The 18902-nt window shown below is 34.3% G+C and overlaps 1 protein-coding gene across 4 annotated transcripts in view; it reads left to right on the top strand.

Annotated features, from left to right (window-relative positions):
- The window catches only part of LOC135123729 (uncharacterized), a 251917-nt gene that overhangs the window by 28915 nt on the left and 204100 nt on the right, over positions 1-18902 (top strand). The window lies entirely within an intron of this gene.

Raw genomic sequence — 18902 nt, 5'->3', positions numbered from 1 at the left:
TGTAATTCAGCTTCGATTTTATCTTTTAAAGCGAGAGGTATCGACTTTGGTCGTTGATGAACCGGAATAGCATGTGTTTTTAATTGCAGAGACACCGTAGCGTACCTGAATGTTCCAATTTCATCCGTACACACTTCAGGAAATTCCTGCCTTAGTACCTCAGCGACATCTACCTCTCCTAACTTGTTCACTCCTACAAGATTTTCTATTAGATTAAATTTGTCTATAAAATTCCTGCCTAATATGTTCACAGTACCATTACTAATTACATAAAAATTTAGATCATGCGACATTTTGTTATAGTTTACTTTTACGTTTACTATTCCTATTGTAGTTATTAATTCGCGTGTATACCCTGTAAAATTTGTACTACAGCTTTCCATAGTAACATTAGACAAATATTGATCATAGAAAACTCTGTTAATAGCTGACACTGGCGATCCACTATCTAATTCCATTGTGACTAACTGATCATTGACTTTAACAACTATTTTTATCGGTTTTATACCTACACTATTAATACAATCTATCGTGTTGATCGCATCACCCCCCTGATACTGATTACTGACCTGATCGTTTTCTTCACACACGTTCATGTAATTTACCGCTTTGCCTTTTGTTCTACCATGGCCGACTCCATTAATCTCTAAAGAGATATGGCCGTTCCATTTGGCATTTTTTGGCAAGTACGGAAAGTATGATATGAAGTGACCCTAAACTGGCGGACTCTGGTGGTCCTTACGCATATTAATTTTTAATTACAGATTTCTTTATTGACTGACATTGATGTTTTATCCTAATTTGAGCGGTAATTGCAAATAAATCGTCAGACATGAAGAAATGTTATTTGTGTGGGAACAGTACTAAACCTTTCTTTGGATTTCCAGCTGACAAATATTTAAGAATCAATTTGTGTAAGAATATTGAACAAGTCGCAGATATTTATTCCGCTTCTGTCCCTTTTTAGCAGGGTACATTATAAAAAAATTAGATGACAAATTTCACTGTGATGACTGTCTTTCTCCGCTATTATCATTTGAACTTCCTGGACCTCTCTTAAAATTGATTTTTTAACAAGATCGTGGGGGACTAACTTATCCGAATTCTCGTTTTGTAGGGGTTGTGAAACAAATATCGGACATTGCTTTGAAAATTTTTCCACTTTTAAAATTTGAAAGAGCTTGTGAACAGTTGCTGAACATAATATTTCCTCACCTAGAGAAGAACCCTCTATTTAAATGTGAAAAACGTAAACGTTTAGTATGTAAATTTGTTGTAACAACAACTGTAAAACCTGTTTTGGACAACATATGTCTTGAAACCACAGACTGATTAGTCAATGGTCAAGACAAAATTGTTGCAGCACAAACCAGTCAGCAGAAAGGTTCTAAAGTTGTAATTTCCTTTTTATTATTATTTAGTGCATAGGTATTCAGGGATATCTACTTACATTAATATGATTAGAATTTTCCATTGCTATTTTTATTTATTCCATTTGATATAATAAAATGAGTTCTGTTATAAACATTCCTGATTTGAATTTATTTGACGTTATTAAATTACAAATTGTCAAAATTTAATGTCAACTTGATCGGTGTTGTATTTTTTTAACATTTCCATTGTCAGATGGCACCACTTTAGAGAACTTTTCAATTGTTTGGATAGCCAATTTGTAAATGCCGATTGGAACGGCCATATCTCTTTAGAGATTAATGGAGTCGGCCATGGTTCTACACACGGATTTTAAATGTCCTATCTTGCCACAATTGTTGCACCTGTATTTCATGTATTTGCATAATCCTCCATGGTTTTTTCCACATCTTCCGTATTGTCGCTCTTGGGTCTTCATGCCTGTTTTATTTTGTCTGTGGTTCTTGTTGCCTGTCCAAGCCCTTGATGGTCCCTGTTTCCCTGGTTGGCTTTCGCTGCTCTGTCCTCTCTGTTGTTTTTTTACGACCTGAATATTTCCTCCATTTTCATTTCCTTTATATGAATTTGCCATCGCCGTCTCCTTTGTAATCGCGATTTTCACAAGGTCTTCAATCTTCTTGGTCGCGTCTTCTTCAACTAGACGATCTAAGACCGCTCCTTGTCTCATACCAGATATGAATCTGTCCACTAATACTTCCTGCAGTGACTTGAAAGCGCAGTTTATTGATAATCTTTTTAACCTCGTGTACCAATCTAAACACGTTTCATCAGTGTTTTGCGTTGCCTTGTAGAATGTTATCCTTTCCCTGAACACATTTATCGGGGTACTATACTATTCCTTGAGCAACTGTACCAAAACCTCGTAGCTTTTGTCTTCTGGCATGTCCGGAAAGCATCTGTCCCGTATCGTTTTGTACGTTTCCATTGAGAGATAACTAATAATCAGTACTGCCACTTTTTTTGTTGGTTCGATGGCGTTTGCAGCACAATATTGCTCGAAGAGTTCATTATAAATAGTGAAATCCATAGATGCGTCGTACCTTTCCATTGACCCAATATTCTTCGTCTCTCCCGTCATGGCTTTTATTGGTTAACCACGTGTTTCTCTGGAGATATCGTACTTACGACTTTTTTCTTCACTTCTACTTTGACCTTATCTTGCTTTATCTTCAGTTTATCCTCGTCGCCATGGTATGTTTGGTAATAATACGCGTATTGGTTATTATTCTATATTAAGGCTGAAATGACTTGTGTTAACAGTTCGATGGTTGGAGGGCGAGAGAACGTTGAGAAGAGCCGAACATTACAATTTAAGCGTATCGCATGCGCAGTACCCTTAGTGTAATACTTGCGTACATACCACGTACTTTTCTTGGAAGCCATAAGTGGTTAACTAGAGACTGTTTGGAACGATTTAGTCATATCATCAGTGCTGCTGGTTGTGCTTACCCAAATGTAGTGGGTTTCATAGATGGGACAGCAAGACCGATTCCGATTTGTAGACCAAAACATGGCCAACGCTTAACTTACAGCGGATATAAAAAACAGCATGTTTTAAAATATCAATCCACTGTGCTGCCAAATGGAATTATTGGGCGTTTAGATGGACCCATTAATGGTAGAAGACATGATTTTGCACTTAACTGGATTATTACGTGAATTACAAACAATATTCGTACAAGATAATGGTACCAACTTCATTTTGTATGGAGACCCCGGATATGCAAATCAAAGATTTATCAAAGTTGGTTATAAAAACACGTTAACACTAACAGATCATCAAAAAAATTTCAACAAGGATATGTCAGCTGTAAGGGTTAGTGTTGAATATGGTTTTGGAAAATTAATCCAACTATTTGCATTTTTGGACTTTAAAAAAAATCAAAAGTTATTCTTACAAAATTTAAAAAAACAATACATTGTAGGTGCACTACTTACAAACTGTCACACTTGTTTAAGGGGGAGTCAAGTTTCTGTGATGTTTTCGTGTAATCCTCCGGATTTAGAAATGTATTTACAAAATACAGAATAATATATGCTTTGTAATTAACATTTTTATTGGTTCTATCTTACGAGCATATTGAAACAATTTCATTTTTTTTTTGTGTGTTTAAAGTTAAATATAATAACATATTATTACAATAACATTAGTGTTAATTAAGAAACATACTGAAATTGAGTTACAAAGAGAACGAAGAAGGAACATTAGATAATTATTGTAATCAAAATGAATTGTTTTTGGATACAGAATAATTACTAATGATTTGAAGAGCTCTACTAATTGAAGTCATTGTCTCATGGTTTCTGAGTGCTTCTTCTGCTAATCTTTGTTCTCTTTGCAACTCCAGATTAACGCGCTTCTCCTCAATTTCAACTTCCTTCTTTTTTATTTCTGCTTCTAAGTCAAAGCGTTTGTTTTCAAGTTTCATATCATGAAGTAATTTTTGTCTTATTAAATCTTCTTCCGTTTTTTGCCGTTTAGAGCGCTGAATTTTTGGTCCATCAGCCGCATCAATGTAGCACCGCTTTAAAATCTGCTCTCGTTCTTTATCGGCTTGTTGTTTTTCCTTAATTCTATTATTTGGTCTTATCGGAGTACTTTCCTCTTGTAATTCACTAATAACTTCCTCTTCGTCAGCTGCCAGCTCTTCATCTATAGCAGCTTGCTCTCCATCGACATTGGAAATTATTTCTTGTAATAATGTCCCCCTTCTGCTCCGCTGTTCCTCTGTCCCAGTTTTCGTTTTTAATTCATTCGTTCTGTACTTCTTAACTAGACACAGAACCCTTTCTCGGCACGTTCTTGCGGAGACGACGTACTGATATTTTGTCTTCAGGTCTAGGCTTACATCCTCCCATTTCCGATTACCCAGTTGAAATGGGTTGATCCCAATGGCTGATTCTAGGAGTTCGATATCTTTTTCCACATTGAAAATAAATCGCTAAAGACAACGTGTTTTTTAAAATACCTACGAGAACGAACGTACCACTTACTTTTGAATTTGATGCAACATTTCTGCAGCTCTCCATTGTACGGTTCACAGTTCAACGTTCAACGCAACTTTTTGAAATTCACGATGAAAATAACGTTTAAAATAAATCAACAGACTCCTTGGCAACGTTATTTCAATAGTATCGTGATAAGTATCGTAATTTCGCAAATATCTCAATAACGTACGTAAAAAGTAACGGTTGCGAACGTGATTTTTAACATGTCTCCGTTAAAAAATAACGTTACGTTGAATGTTCCGTACTTTCGCTAACTGCCTAATAAAACAGATCAGATGTTGCATGTTTTTAAGTAACAGTTTAAAATCATTTAAAACAAAAAAAAAAATATTTTTTTTAAATAATTTTTTGTCCACTATTTCCCCCTGTAATATATCAAATTTGTGGTTAATAAGGGACATTATAGGAAAGTCTACAATTAATTTGGTTTTTTATTTATTTGAATATCTTTTTATTTAAAGAAGTAATAACGTTTTCAAATTTGAATAAATAACATTGCAATTTAAATTTAACTCTTTGGCACAAAAACAAACGCAAACACCTTTCAAATGTGAACAAAACTAAACAAATATTTTCTAAAGTTTTTATTAAACAAACAAATAACTCAAAAAAATGGATTTAAACAAATTCTAAAGTTTCATCAAAAATATAACGTCCCCTAACAATGTCAGGTTTTGGTAGAAGTGACACGATTTGCTCTAATCCTATGTCCACGACATCAGGAACTACTGGAAATATATAAACGTTTCTTTTTTCTTTGTAGATTCGTAAGCATGACACCTTATAGATATTTTTTGATTCGTTCATTTCCGTAATCTGAGCAACAAAAGTCTTTGCAGTCTCTTTTTTACCTTTTGTTGTGTAAGTAAATTTTACACAAACAAAACTATTACAGTGTATATCAACGGGTTGTATCGTAGAACTAGTCTGAACCGGGCTGAAGGAATTTTCTGGTGTGTTCTCGGTAGATGCCTGATTTTCTTTATCGTCACCGAACGGTTCAGTATTGAGCATTTCGTGTGAAGTCATTACTGCTTCTTCTTCACTTGAATCTTCTCTCTCAAGCTCGCTTTCAAGCAATATTTCTATATCTGACTCGGACGACGAGGAGGAAATATCGTAACGTTTTTGGGACAGTCAACGATTTTTGCCTTTTGAAGCACATCTACTCTTACTGTTAGTTTCTTCAGTTTTCTTTTTTAAAACCATAAGCGCTCTTTTGGAAGTTAGTATATCGCCAGTTTGTTCTGAGATTCGTTTACGTTGCTTGATAGTACTTTTCTTTGTTAAATTCTCGTTTAACTTTTTTCTAATGAAACTTTCCAAATCTGAGTTATTATTTTTGCTGGATCCTGGTTGTAAGCTTTCGTCTGCCTCTTTAGGTGGCTCCGGTTGTGATTTGCCATTATTATTCGCTTGTTTAAATCGTTCCAATTTGGTACAATCGTAAGCTTCTTCTGGGAATTTGGAAAAAATACCAGTACACCAGAAACCCGACAGAAGAAGATCAGATTTAAAATTTTTGTCCCAAGCGTTTTTAAGTTTCAGAGAAAACTCGTCATTAGGCAGAATCTTGCCTGGATTGTCTCGGTTAAAATCAAACATTTTGTTCCATGCCATTTTTATTGGCTTGAAGACACATTTGTCCAACGGCTGGATATAATGTGTTACATTTGGGGGTAATTTTAATAAAATAACACCATTCTCTATTGCTTTTTTCGATAGATAATAACTTGTGTGAACAGTTGCGCCGTCATAGATTAAAATTACTTTCCGTCCGTTCCTTTCTTCGAGACTTTTTACAAACGGTAAAAATGATTCCTGAAACCATTTAGTAAATAGTTCTGCATCCATCCAGCCATTATATATTTAAAGAACAGTCTTACAGCGATATTCATATTACTTCTAAAATACTAAAGCGCTCCTTTGTATCCGTACGGGAGTGTATCGTATGAGTTGCTTAACTCACGACGTTTAGTATAATTTATACTATATTTTTTTGTTGCGTCTTTGGTTAATGCATTAAAAAATGTATCTTTAAAAATTTGTTTGTCGATTACTTCGACCACCTTTGGAGCGTGTTTATCCAATATCATCGATTTTAAAACGTTACAATTAACTTTTTGTTTATTAGAGTAGTGTAGAGTTACACCCTTTATTTTACATACTGGCTCAATTATCCCTTTGTTGGCATTCAAAAATTCATAGGCGTAATTTTTAGGTTCGCCGCTCACAAATTCTGTAATATAATCCATAATCAACTAATTCGTCGGTTAGCTGGCCTAAAAGGTCGCCGGTGTCAGACACCCATTCGCTTGGTTTGGCAGTGAAAAAAACACTGTCAGTGTCATAATATAATACGCGTCGTCCCAACTTTTCCAAAAATTGATGAAGAAGTAGAAGTACTGAAGCAGTAGTGTAACTAACGATAGCTACATTAGTGGTGCTAGAAGCCCTTCTACGCGCTCCCAATTTACTAGGAGTACTTCAGGGTTGACAACGGTTAATTTATTGACGCAACGAGCGGGCGATGCAAACATTTCGAACAGTTTGTAAGGTTGACTAATGCAGTTTGCTGAGCATTAATTTGTCCTAGAAACGTAACCCCGGATTCTTGCATATTTTGTCTTTTTCTAATTTAACCCCCTCACGAGCGGAATACTCGCGGATGTAGTTGTCTTTCTCGTGTCCTGGATTGCACCATGTAGGCCATTCGCTATACTCTTGTTTTTTGTTAAAAATGGGTTTACGTACTCCGAAAACAACCCACCTGTTTCATTTTCTGGCTCATATTTTATGGTATTGTATTCCCAGATTTCATAAATTTCGACAATTCTGTATTTTAGCGGTTTAATTTTAATGCTATCCGTCGTTGTGCGGGCAGTCTTGTTCATACAAGGTTTCAACGCATTTTTTTGCACAGAGGAAAAGTTAATTTACCATTACATTTGTATGGCAGAACAGGGTGATACAACGAAACAGGTGGTAAAACAACACATTTAATGAAACCGTGGACTTTGTTTATGTCGACTTTTACACAATCCGGATGGATACATGAATGGCCGTAGGATGACCGACAGGATACCGACCATACTTGTTTACGTACGGGTAAAAGGAACAAACATCGAAATACAATATTTTCTCGCCAGACTGACATTTGTAATATAACTGGGATGCGTATTCTGCCGTCCTAGTAGCAAAAGCGGTATCTGCATCTAGTTGCAAAATGAAATAGAGCGGTTTGAAGTTATTTTAACAGCCTTTACTCATTTTTTTCATTTTTATTGAAATGAATACATGAGTTCAGAATGATGAATTATGCTACTCTGTGTTCCAAGGTGGTGGTGGCTCTGGCTTCCACCCTTACGGGTGGAGAGGGGTGAAACATGTTTCCGCCAGAGGCACTAACAAAATCCTTGCAGATAAAATTCCTGTTTTCTTGCAAGCCTTTTTACAGAGAAAATCTAATGTTTTAAACCCTTTCTTTATAAAAGAACTCTTGTATTCTAATGTAAATTTTCCGCGTGTAGCCTTAATTTAAACTATCTTTGATAGATATGGTCTGTGTGTAGGTGTGTAGGTGTGCCCAGGCTCAAAAAAATTTAGATATATTTCCTTTGCCGATATTTCATTAGAATTTACCATTCGAATAAAAAATATCAGTAAACACCAATTTTTATTTTGGCTAGAACAATCGTCTAGCCAAATTATTATTCTAGGTGCATCCCTATTGACGAGAAGAAAGGCATAAAACGCACTCACGATGCCCTCTTTAGCTCTACCAGAGACAGCTTCGTTCCAGACAACGGCAACAGGTTTAATACTTGATTTGGATCCTACGGGAACGAAACTTTCGTTATACGCAATTAATCTGCGTACAAAAATAACTTTTTTGAAGCAATCCATCCTTGGGAGCATGGTAACTTTTTGTAAATCTGCAGATACACATACAGTGCCATCTTCAATTTTTTTTTCACTATGGGTCTTATATAATTCTCGCGACGCTTTGGCATTGTTCATATGGCTGTTCCATGAATTGCACACGTCACAATCAGCTTTCAAAGATTCTTCAATGTGATCGTGTAACTTGAAAGCTTCACAGTGTTCACATTCTTCATTTCCCAACTGGGAAAAGGAAATATTCTTTTCTTTAACTCTTAAACGATATGCTTCGTATGACACTTAATTCTAATTCGATTGGAAATAATTTTGCTAGGTGTATTTAACATCTTGTTTTTTTCACTCGTTTTAGGACTTGTACACTTCCCGTATTTTCAAATAAGTTTATTATTCTCTCTACTTTGAATTTGGTAAATTCGTCATCGGGATACCGTTCGATAAAGAGTCTTGATTGTTTCATCTAGGTCTGTGCGGCATTCTCCGTAGGTTAAATTGATTTCTGTTTTAATAATTAAAGAAAAGCGAACCATTTTCAATAACTTGTCAAAACTGTCAGGGGCGTACAAAATTGAACTCGGCGACGCAGGCAATTGTTTTGCACCGACAGCACTATTAAATTTAAAAAAACAAATTAATTAATTTTTGCGTTTTTATTAACGTAATTCTTTTAAACAAAAACAGTGATTTAATTAATTTTTCGCGGACAGGCGTTATTCTAGTTGCTTAAAGTTATAACGCAATTTTGCATAATTTTTAACAACAGGAAGCTGTTAAAACGCGTTTTTTGTACGATAAAATAGTTTTTTGTTATCAGCCTAATCTTTACCTATTATATTACACCTGTTTTAAATTTAATAAAAACCCCTTCAAAAATACCTGAGTTACTGCGCCCGAAAGTGTTACGTGGGATACCCGGTATAATGCATTTTGTCTTAGGAAAGACTTAAAACAGATCCTAAATATTACGTAGATGCGGCAAACTCAAAATTCATAATTTTTGTAGATACGACCTTTGCTGCTAAGACGGCAGTACTAACTTGTTGATTCGGACAAGTCTCAAAAAAATTTATTCAGAAACACCAAGTTACAGGGTAACAAGTTAATTAATAATTGTATTTCATTGAAATTTTGGTTTATATACAGTTTGGCTATTTATGTTGTTAAGATTACCGAGTTCATGTGGACTCGACCATCTCTTGGACTTTGGGTTGCTCGTTAACATAACTCCTCCCTCCTTAAGTCGGGAAATAGGACCGAAGGTCTGTTTTCCTGGGGTGATCTTCCTTCATGTTGTCCTCTGTACCAAAAGGCCAATATTATCGTTATCGAAACTGTTATGTCTTGTCTGGTAGGAGCAGGGTGGTGCAGGTGTTGCACACAAGATGGTTCAGCTTCGACTGCCCGTTTATTCATATTCTAACCTATTTACACTTTTGTACATTGGGTTGCCTAACTTAAACTTAACTATATGACATCTCCTTTCTTTTTAAATAAACTAAACAGAAGCATGATTTCTTTTCTTACTTATACTACTTAAGATTCTACTACAAACTCTTTGAATTTCGCTGGCAGAGTTACAGTGCGTTTTGGGCGCTGTAGTGGTTCAACATTAACCTCTCTGCTTTGTCCGCACACAACACTTTCTTCTTGCATTTCCGCACTCGAACTATCACTGTTATCATCACTGTCACTGTTATTGCTAACACTACGGTTTACAATTTTGCTTTCATCATGGGAGTATACGTACTCGTCTGTCGTATATGGTTTACAATCATTTTCAGGATCAGGGAAATCTACATTTTCAATTGTTGGTTTTATGTAATAAGAATTTCTGACTATATATTTCCCATCACCCTTTCTTATTTTATACGTACGTGGTCTGATTTTTTGTACAATTTTTCCTAGTTGCCACGTACTTTTAGGCTTTTCTTGAAATCTAATCGTGGTATTTGGACAATATTCATGTTGGTTTAGTTTCGCATTTCTGTTGTAATAGTATTGACTTTTAACCTTTTGGTTTTCAAGTTTAGAATGATAAATTGATTTATTAATTACTTTGGGTTCTAATTTGTTTTCCAATACTGGCAAATTTTCTCTTAGGTGTCTACTCATTAGAATCTGGGCTGGAGTAAATGAATTGAGAACAGGGGTGTTTCTAAAGGATAATAATGCTAAGTTATGGTCTGTTCCATCTTCCATGGATTTCTTCATAATTGTTTTTATAGTCTGAATTGTCCGCTCTGCTTGTCCATTCGATTGTTGGTGATACGGACTAGAATTTGTTATTGTGAAATTCCATAACTTTGCAAATTGTTCGTATTCTTTGCTTTTAAGTTGTGTTCCGCTGTCGCTTATCACTATTTTCGGAATACCATGGCGTGCAAAAATTTCTTTTAATTTGGATATGACATTTCTGGAGGTCATATTTTTGTTTAGGTTTACTACCTCTGGGTATTTTGAATAGTAGTCGATTACTAATAAATAAATTTCATTTTTTATGTTAAATATATCAAGGCCTAGTTTTTGCCATGGTTTTTTGATAATGTTGTGTGGCTTCATTGCATCTCTTTGATTTGATCTTGCGTATTTATTGCAAATGTGACACTTGCGCACATAAATTTCTATATCATTTGTTATTCCGGGCCAATAAATCGCGTTTTGACATCTCTCAATGCACTTTTGTATGCCCAAATGGCCTGTGTGAATATTTTTTAGAATATCATTTCTGAGAGTTTTTGGAATGATTAAACGTTGTCCCATATATAATAATCCGTTTCTGCCCTCACTTATCTCAGCTCTTAATTTATAAAAAGACTTCAGTTCATATTTTAATTTATTTGTGCTACTTGGCCAACCATTATTTGTGAAACTTCTTAACAATCTTAGCTCCTGATCTTTTTTTGTTTCTTGAACCATTTGATCAAGTTTTTCATTTGTGATTGAAATATTTTTTTCTATTAAACATACTTGATGTTCTAAGTCTAATTTGTCATCATACGTTGATTCTGGATTGGAACGAGATAAGTTATCTGCAATTACTAGCTCTTTACCTGGTTTGTAAATTAAATTTATATCATATTTTTGCAGTGTCAATAGCATTTTCTGTAGGCGTGCTGGGCACGAATTTAATGGTTTTTTAAATATTGATATTAGGGGCTTATGGTCCGTTTCAACTGTGAACCTGTTTCCATATATAAATTGGTGGAATTTATTGACTCCAAAACAAATTGCAAGTAACTCTTTTTCTATCTGTGCATACCTCTGTTGTGTCTCTGTCATGGCTCTCGATGCATAAGCACATGGTTTATTATCGTGGAGTAAAACTGCTCCAAGTCCATTTTTTGATGCATCAACAGAGATTGTTACTGGCTTTTGAGTGTCAAAGTAACTTAATGTGGGCGAATTTGTTATTATATTTTTAAGATCCTCGAAGGCTTCAGCCTGTGGTGTGTCCCAAATAAATTCATTACCATCTTTAATTAATTGTCTTAATGTAAGTCTTTTCCGATAAATTATTTACGAATTTACCTACGTAAGTTATAAGACCAAGAAACCTTTGAAGTTCTTTTTTGTCTTGAGGAATTGGAATCTCTTTCACTGCCTTAATTTTGTCCTCATCAATGTGTACACCTTTAGCTGTGAATTTGTAGCCCAGATATGTAATTTCATTTAGTCCAAATTTACATTTTTCTTTCCTAAATTTTACATTGTGTCGTTTTGCAAGAGCTAATACTTTTTCCAAAATTTTGTCATATTCTTTTTTTGTTTCTGCATGAATCAGAATGTCGTCTATGTAAACTTCAACTCCTTTTATATTAAAAATTTCTTGAAAATATTCCTGGAATACTTCACTAGCCGTTTTAATTCCATAGGGAAGTCTTTTAAATCTATATCTTCCCAGTGGCGTGCCAAACGTGCACAATTTGCTGGATTCTTCGTCTAGAGAGACGTTCCAGAATGCACTGGTAGCGTCTAATGTCGTAAAATATTTTGATTTATTTAATTTCGCGCTGATTTCATCGATTCTAGGTAATTTGTATGGCTGTGAAATTATGACTTTATTTAGTTCTCGTGGGTCCAAACATAACCTTAAAGTATTATCCGATTTTTTTGTAAGAACAAATGAACTAACCCATTCAGAAGGGCCTGTTACTCTTTCGATAATTTCTAAATCTACCAAATTTTGAATGCATTTTTCGAATTCATGTTCAAGAGGAATCGGTACACTGCGCACAGGTTGAATTACTGGCAGTTCATTTTGTTTGATTTTGATGCTATAGGAATTTTTTAATTTGCCAATACCTTCAAACACATCTTTATATTTTTTTATTATTGGGTGATACTCACATTCATTTCTTTTGATTTTTATTTCATCGATGTTATCTTTTAAACTAATCAAACCAAGATGAATACCAGAGTCCAAACCGATTATGCTTCCACTATTGCTCTTATCTACATAAAATTTAAGCTCATGTTTTTTGTCATTTACTACAACTTTCAAAATGCAAACTCCGAGAATGGGAATTCTTTGACCTGTAAATGTTGTTAATTTGACATCATTGCATTTCTGAATGTTGTTGTAACTGAAGCCTAAGTTCTTAAAAGTAGAAAATGGTAAAACATTAACAGTAGCGCCTGTATCTAACTTAAATGATACAACTTGATTCCTAATTTTTAATTTGACTAGACATTTTTTATTTACTGCATTGTGATTTTCAATAGTTTCAATACTCAATGTTTGAATTTTACTGCTATGTGTCTTCTTTTTACATAAATTCTTGAAATGACCTATTTTGTTGCATTTATGACATAATTTGCCATATGCTGGACATTCGTTGATTTTATGTGAGAAACCGCAGCGGGTACAATGTTGAATTACCTTGGGCCTACCTTGATACAGTTGTCTCAAAGATTTTTTGTTGTTGTTGGACACCTGCGACGTCTTATGTTTTGCCTCGAACGCCATTGACCTTGGATTCGCACGACTCGATGCCTGTTTGTTCTTGTTTGAGTTTTCTCTATTTATCGCGTCGATCTCTCCTGCCTGACTACTTGTTCCTGTTTGCATTTCCTGCAGTTGTTTCCTTGAATTTTCAGTCACTATACACATTTCTATCGCCGTCTCTAATTTCAATCCACTTTTGTGGAGTAGCTTCTCTCTTGTCGGCAGTGGCGGCTCGTGACTTTTTCTGTTGGGGGGGCAAAATTAATACACAGTATTATGCTAAATTTAAAATTTATGCTAGGTAAAAATTAGTGTTTCTTTTTATTAAAAATTTAGAAAAATGTCAAGTTAGAGGTCCGTTAGCCAGAAATTATCGATTGAAAATTGATAATTGAAAATCGATAATTTCTGTTTACCATCTGGAACCACGAGGAGGTGGACCTAATTCCATACTTCCCCAACAGTGATGCGGCGAACTCAAAGTTCCTTTTAAATTTGTTGACATAAGAAATATAAATAAAATTTTGTTAATCGCGTGTCCAGTAGATGCAATAGTTATCCCCCACTTTAAATTCTTTTCAATTTTTTTAATTAATATTTCTATATATAAAATCCATACGTCTTTCTTTGTTACGAACAAAATGTTCTATAACTAGTTCATTGAAATTCGTGCTTTCTTGCACTAGTTTTTTTTCTATTGAACACATTGCCAAGGCACACAATCTTTCTTGACACATTGTATTTCGTAAAAACGTTTTAACGTCGAAAAACATCGTTCGCATTCACTTGTCACCATCGGTAATGTGCAAATAATTTTTAATAATTTTTATGTTTCTGAAAATACGTCTAATAAATTGTTTTCACACATAAACTTCAAGAATGTTAAGGCACCATTTGCTGTTGAAAAATCGGGATGATTATAAATAACGTTTAACTCATTTTTTAACACATTAAGATTTAAATCATATTTTGTAGCACATAATTCAGCTTCTTTTGATGGAAAATTTAGTTGAAAATATGAAAATAAGCTAGTCTGAAACAAATTTGCTGCTGTAATATAATCTGCTTCTAAAAATCGATCATTTATACTAAATTTAATATTATCACAAATTTCTTTAGCAATTGCAATTTTATTATCATTAAAACGAGACCGCTTTTTTGAAGATTCACCCTCTTCGTTTTCTTCTCGGTAATAATCGTAGTCGATAGAATCTGTTACATGTTGTATGGCAAGTTTAAAAGAAGTAATGTTTTTTTGAAGTTTAATTAAGTCCATTTCGGGAATTTGAAGTTGGTTGAAAAGTATCTCGGTACTAGGCATGATTCTGTGAAAGAAGTATTACCAAAAATTAAAATCGTAATCTTCTAATGTTTTCCGTAAACTACTTGCCTTGGCAATTGTTAATTTGTCACTATTTTTATCTTCTATTATAATTTGAAAGCAGTTAATCAAATCATTTTTAAAACTATGTACAGTATTGACTATTCGTGACTTAAAGTTCCATCTAGTCGGACAATTTCTTGGTAATCTTTTAGAAACGATATCATCAAGTATTTTTATACGTTTAGGAGATCTTGAAAAAAACGAGGAAAATGATTCTAAATTTGAAAAAAAAAGTCTTACTTGGCCGTGTGCTGATGCCGCCTTTTTTATAATTAAATTCAACTGGTGAGCATAGCAGTGAATAAACTGAGCTTTAGAGTAATGTTCCTTGATTTTTGCTTGTACCCCACTTTGTCTTCCACTCATAACCGAAGCACTATCATAAGACTGAGATATAAGTTTTTTTGAATTTTGATTGATTTCAAGTTTTTCGAGCTCATTTAAAATAATACTAGAAATACAATCAGCTGTGTGATCTGTTGGATTAATGAATCCTAAAAATCTTTCAAATATTTTACCTTTCAATTCATATCTAACGAAAAAAACCAGCTGCGACTGTGAAGCTACATCTGTAGTTTCATCAGCTAAAATAGATATATAGTCCGCTTCCAAAATTTCGTCTTTGATTAAATTAATACAAACAGCATAAATTGAATCAAGTAGTTCGTTTTGTATGGTTTTTGAAAGACCCATAAAAACGCGATTGTTCGTTTTGTCTACATGAGATTTTAATGTAGTGTCAAGCTCTGCCATTAAATTAATTAAACCTCTGAAAATTCCCGGATTTGTAGAAACATGCGTTTCATCATGCCCCCTTAAAGCCAACTCAAAGATTCCACAAAAATTTTATACCGTCAATCAGTTTACTTAAAATGTATCTACTCTGTTTTACCTGATCATTATGTTTCTCGACGTTCTCTCTTAGGGTTGCCAGATTTTTTCAGAAGGTATATATGAGTTCCATGGAAAAATATATATGAGATCAGTTAAAAATATATGAGACGTTTTAGGCCGAGTTTACAGAAGCTCGAATTAATATTTAATTTAATCGCGTCTCTAATTTGACGTTTCTGGACGTTTCATTGGTCAAACTGACTGACGAGTCACGTGGTACTTTAGTCTCCATTCTCCAACTGAAGGATTTTGTTGCAATTAAATATTGATTCGAGCTTCTGTAAACCCGGCCTTAGTGTGTTTAAAGCAAATTTTCATATAAATTACATGTAATGCGCAGGCGTAGCTAAAAAGCAATACCACAAAACACCATGAAGAGAATTGGGATATCTAAGAAAAACGCAACAACTGTTCTTTCTAAAAACTTTATAATATAGGAGTAATAAAATATGAAAATAAACTATTAACAAGAAAAAAATGAATAGAATACAAAGCAAAGTAACATATATTATATTTTATATAAGTATAATTATTGTTATATTATATTATATTATATTATATTAAATAATTTAAAGCTAAAAAAAAAAAACAAATAAACCTATAAATTATTCCAATTTTCAGTCTCAGTTATATTTAGCGGAGTTTTGTGCTGAACTTAGAAGTTTTTTATCCCCCTGTAGGTGGGAAAAAAATTCTTTACATGTTAAATTGAAATTCAATGTAATTAAAAGCTCAGCTTTAATTAGTTTTGTTGAGGCTTTGTTTCTATTGTCCGTCCATTTGTTCCCCATAACAGAGAATATTCTCTCTACATACCCTGTAGATGATGGCATCGACAAAACATAGCTTATTAAATTTTCTAAATTCGTTAAACTATCAGTTTTATTGAAAATATAAACCCATTTCTGTGGAATATTCAGTGATTGAAATTCTTCATTATGTTTACATAAGGAATACAATTTTTGAAAGTTTCCCATTTCATCAAATAGTGCATCCATATTGCACACAATTTGATTTCTAATATCAGGAGAAATTAGATCAAGAATGTCACATACATCTTGATATAAAAGTTTGGTTTCAAGATTCAATTTTGAGACACTGTAGAACCAATTGTTATTTTCTTCAAAATTAAACCATTGGTTAACATAATTCAGGGCTGTCTTTAAAACTAATATAAAATTATTTTCCAATTTTTTAGCTTCATATTCAGGGATATTTTTTAGCTTTAGCGACACTATGTATCCAAAGAATTTATTATCATGACGTGCTTCTAACTTTTCGCGCAAATCATAAAAAATATTATATACTTCTATAATAGTACATGTGTTTTTTTCTAATTTGAGAATAGCATTTTCAAAAACATTTAACAAACTATTACAATACATCAAATTTATTTCCGGTATTTCATTTTCAAAAGTGTTTTCAAACTTATCATCATCAATTGCCATCAATTTTTTTATTTGTAAAGGACAGTCTTGGAGACTTCTGTAACCCGGTCTAGCCAGACCGGTGTGGGTCCCAACAATATTAATGTGAGAATAAACAAAATGATTGCTCTTACCTTTTTGATGGCGGCGTCGACACCAGGTCACATAATTCACTGTTGAAGTCGCGAACCGCAAAGAGGGGTTGTCAAAAAAAAGGAAGAAAACTACAAAGTAGTCTCGACCAGCCTCCTTTATTATTCGCACACGTTTAGAAAATTATTCAAAGCAAAACACAAAAACAAAGACAACCTTAACTATCTGAACACTTAAACTGAAGTTAAATTAAAAGCTGACAATTTAACACAAGCCTACACAAAAACACAAGAATCAACCCGCAGGAGAAGTTCCCGACCGACCACTTCAGAACCGAAACAGTAACTAAATTTTTGGACAAAATTTTGAAGCCAAGTCGTACCTTCCTGATTAGAGGGGGTACTTCTTAGCCAACCACCTCCGTTCGGGGGCGGTTTCGCGCCGGGGGCTTTTTCCCACAGCTTTGACCTAAAAAGCGAGCAAGGACTTTGAGCGGGTGGTCTGTCGGCAAATTCGTCCAATTCATAGAAATATCCTTCCCGTACAATCGGCTTACAACAACAAACACAAGTTACAGATGTACTCTTCGCCCATTGTAAACGGTGAGAATTTCCTATCTCGAACCCTAATAAAAATTATCCCACTTCGGAATTTGCTGGCCGATTTCTTCGGCCCATGCTCGAGGCGGCAATGCAAAACACGCCTCTACAAATCCGGAAGCGAGACAATCTGTCCGGCCGAAACTAAAGCTCTTTTCTCAAAAACCCTATTACTATGTACAATTATCAAATCTACAATCGAGGAAAATCATCTATCTCTACGAATAAGTTCCGCGTCAAGACTGGCATATCTGGTGCTTAATGGCTCCGATCAAGAACGTTTCAATTTTACAACTCTAAACGATGGGATTCCACGTTATTGCTGGGGCCCATTGTATAAAGTGCATTAAACCGAAAACGTGCTCGGTCTATGGGGATTTTTGGGAACTTGGGTACGGACGGATATTGCAGGGTAATTTCGGAATTTTGGGCAGCAAGATGGGACGGAGTAATAAACCATTATTCAACAGAAATGACATCTTCGTTTTCTGGAAAAGTTCCCATCAGAAAAATGCGTCGGTTGCCTCTAATAAACGCGATGGTTTGCAAGTGTTACACTTCTAAAATATGAAAGTAAACTTTCCCACATTTTTAAAACTCTTTCTATACACGGGTTTAAACTTAACCAACGTGTAGTAACGTGATGCAACAATTCTTTATATTCTACGTTTACAAATTCTGCATATTCACACAACAATTCTCGTCTCTTTGCGGACTGTGAAAAATGCGAATAAAGCTTTAAAATTAAATTTTCAATATCATATTGGAGTTTTTCAACTGATTTTTTTACGGCATTGTGAACTATATGTGCGTGGCAATTAGCTTTTTTAATTGAATCACTTTTAAGTAAAATTTCAGTAAACAATGATTGTTTACAACCAAAATTAGCAGCACAATTGTCAGCACTAAGGCAAGTTACGTTTAAAAATTTTAAACCTAACGTTGCAAAAGCCGTTTCTATAATTTTCATCATTCCTACAGATGTTTCATCAGGGTTTTCAATAAAATCGATAATCTTATTTTTTATGCCTACCTTAGAATCAAAATATTGTACGGCAACTGGAAAGAATTTTCTGTTTTTAACATTCGACGCATCAATTTGAAGACCAAAGAATATATTATTTTCTTGTAACTCCTTCATGACCATATCTAATGCCCTTGGAGCTAAAATATTTAAAACTAACGCTTCGGCTTTAGTACGTCCCAGTGTTATTTTTCGT

This window comes from Zophobas morio, unplaced genomic scaffold (genome assembly GCF_036711695.1).
Source record: "Zophobas morio isolate AGI-343-1 ecotype UQ-CSIRO unplaced genomic scaffold, CSIRO_AGI_Zmor_V1 ptg000006l, whole genome shotgun sequence".
In the NCBI taxonomy this organism is placed as follows: Eukaryota; Metazoa; Arthropoda; class Insecta; order Coleoptera; family Tenebrionidae; genus Zophobas; species Zophobas morio.
The sequence above is the reverse complement of the archived record's forward strand: the minus strand, read 5'-3'. Positions and strand labels throughout refer to the sequence as shown.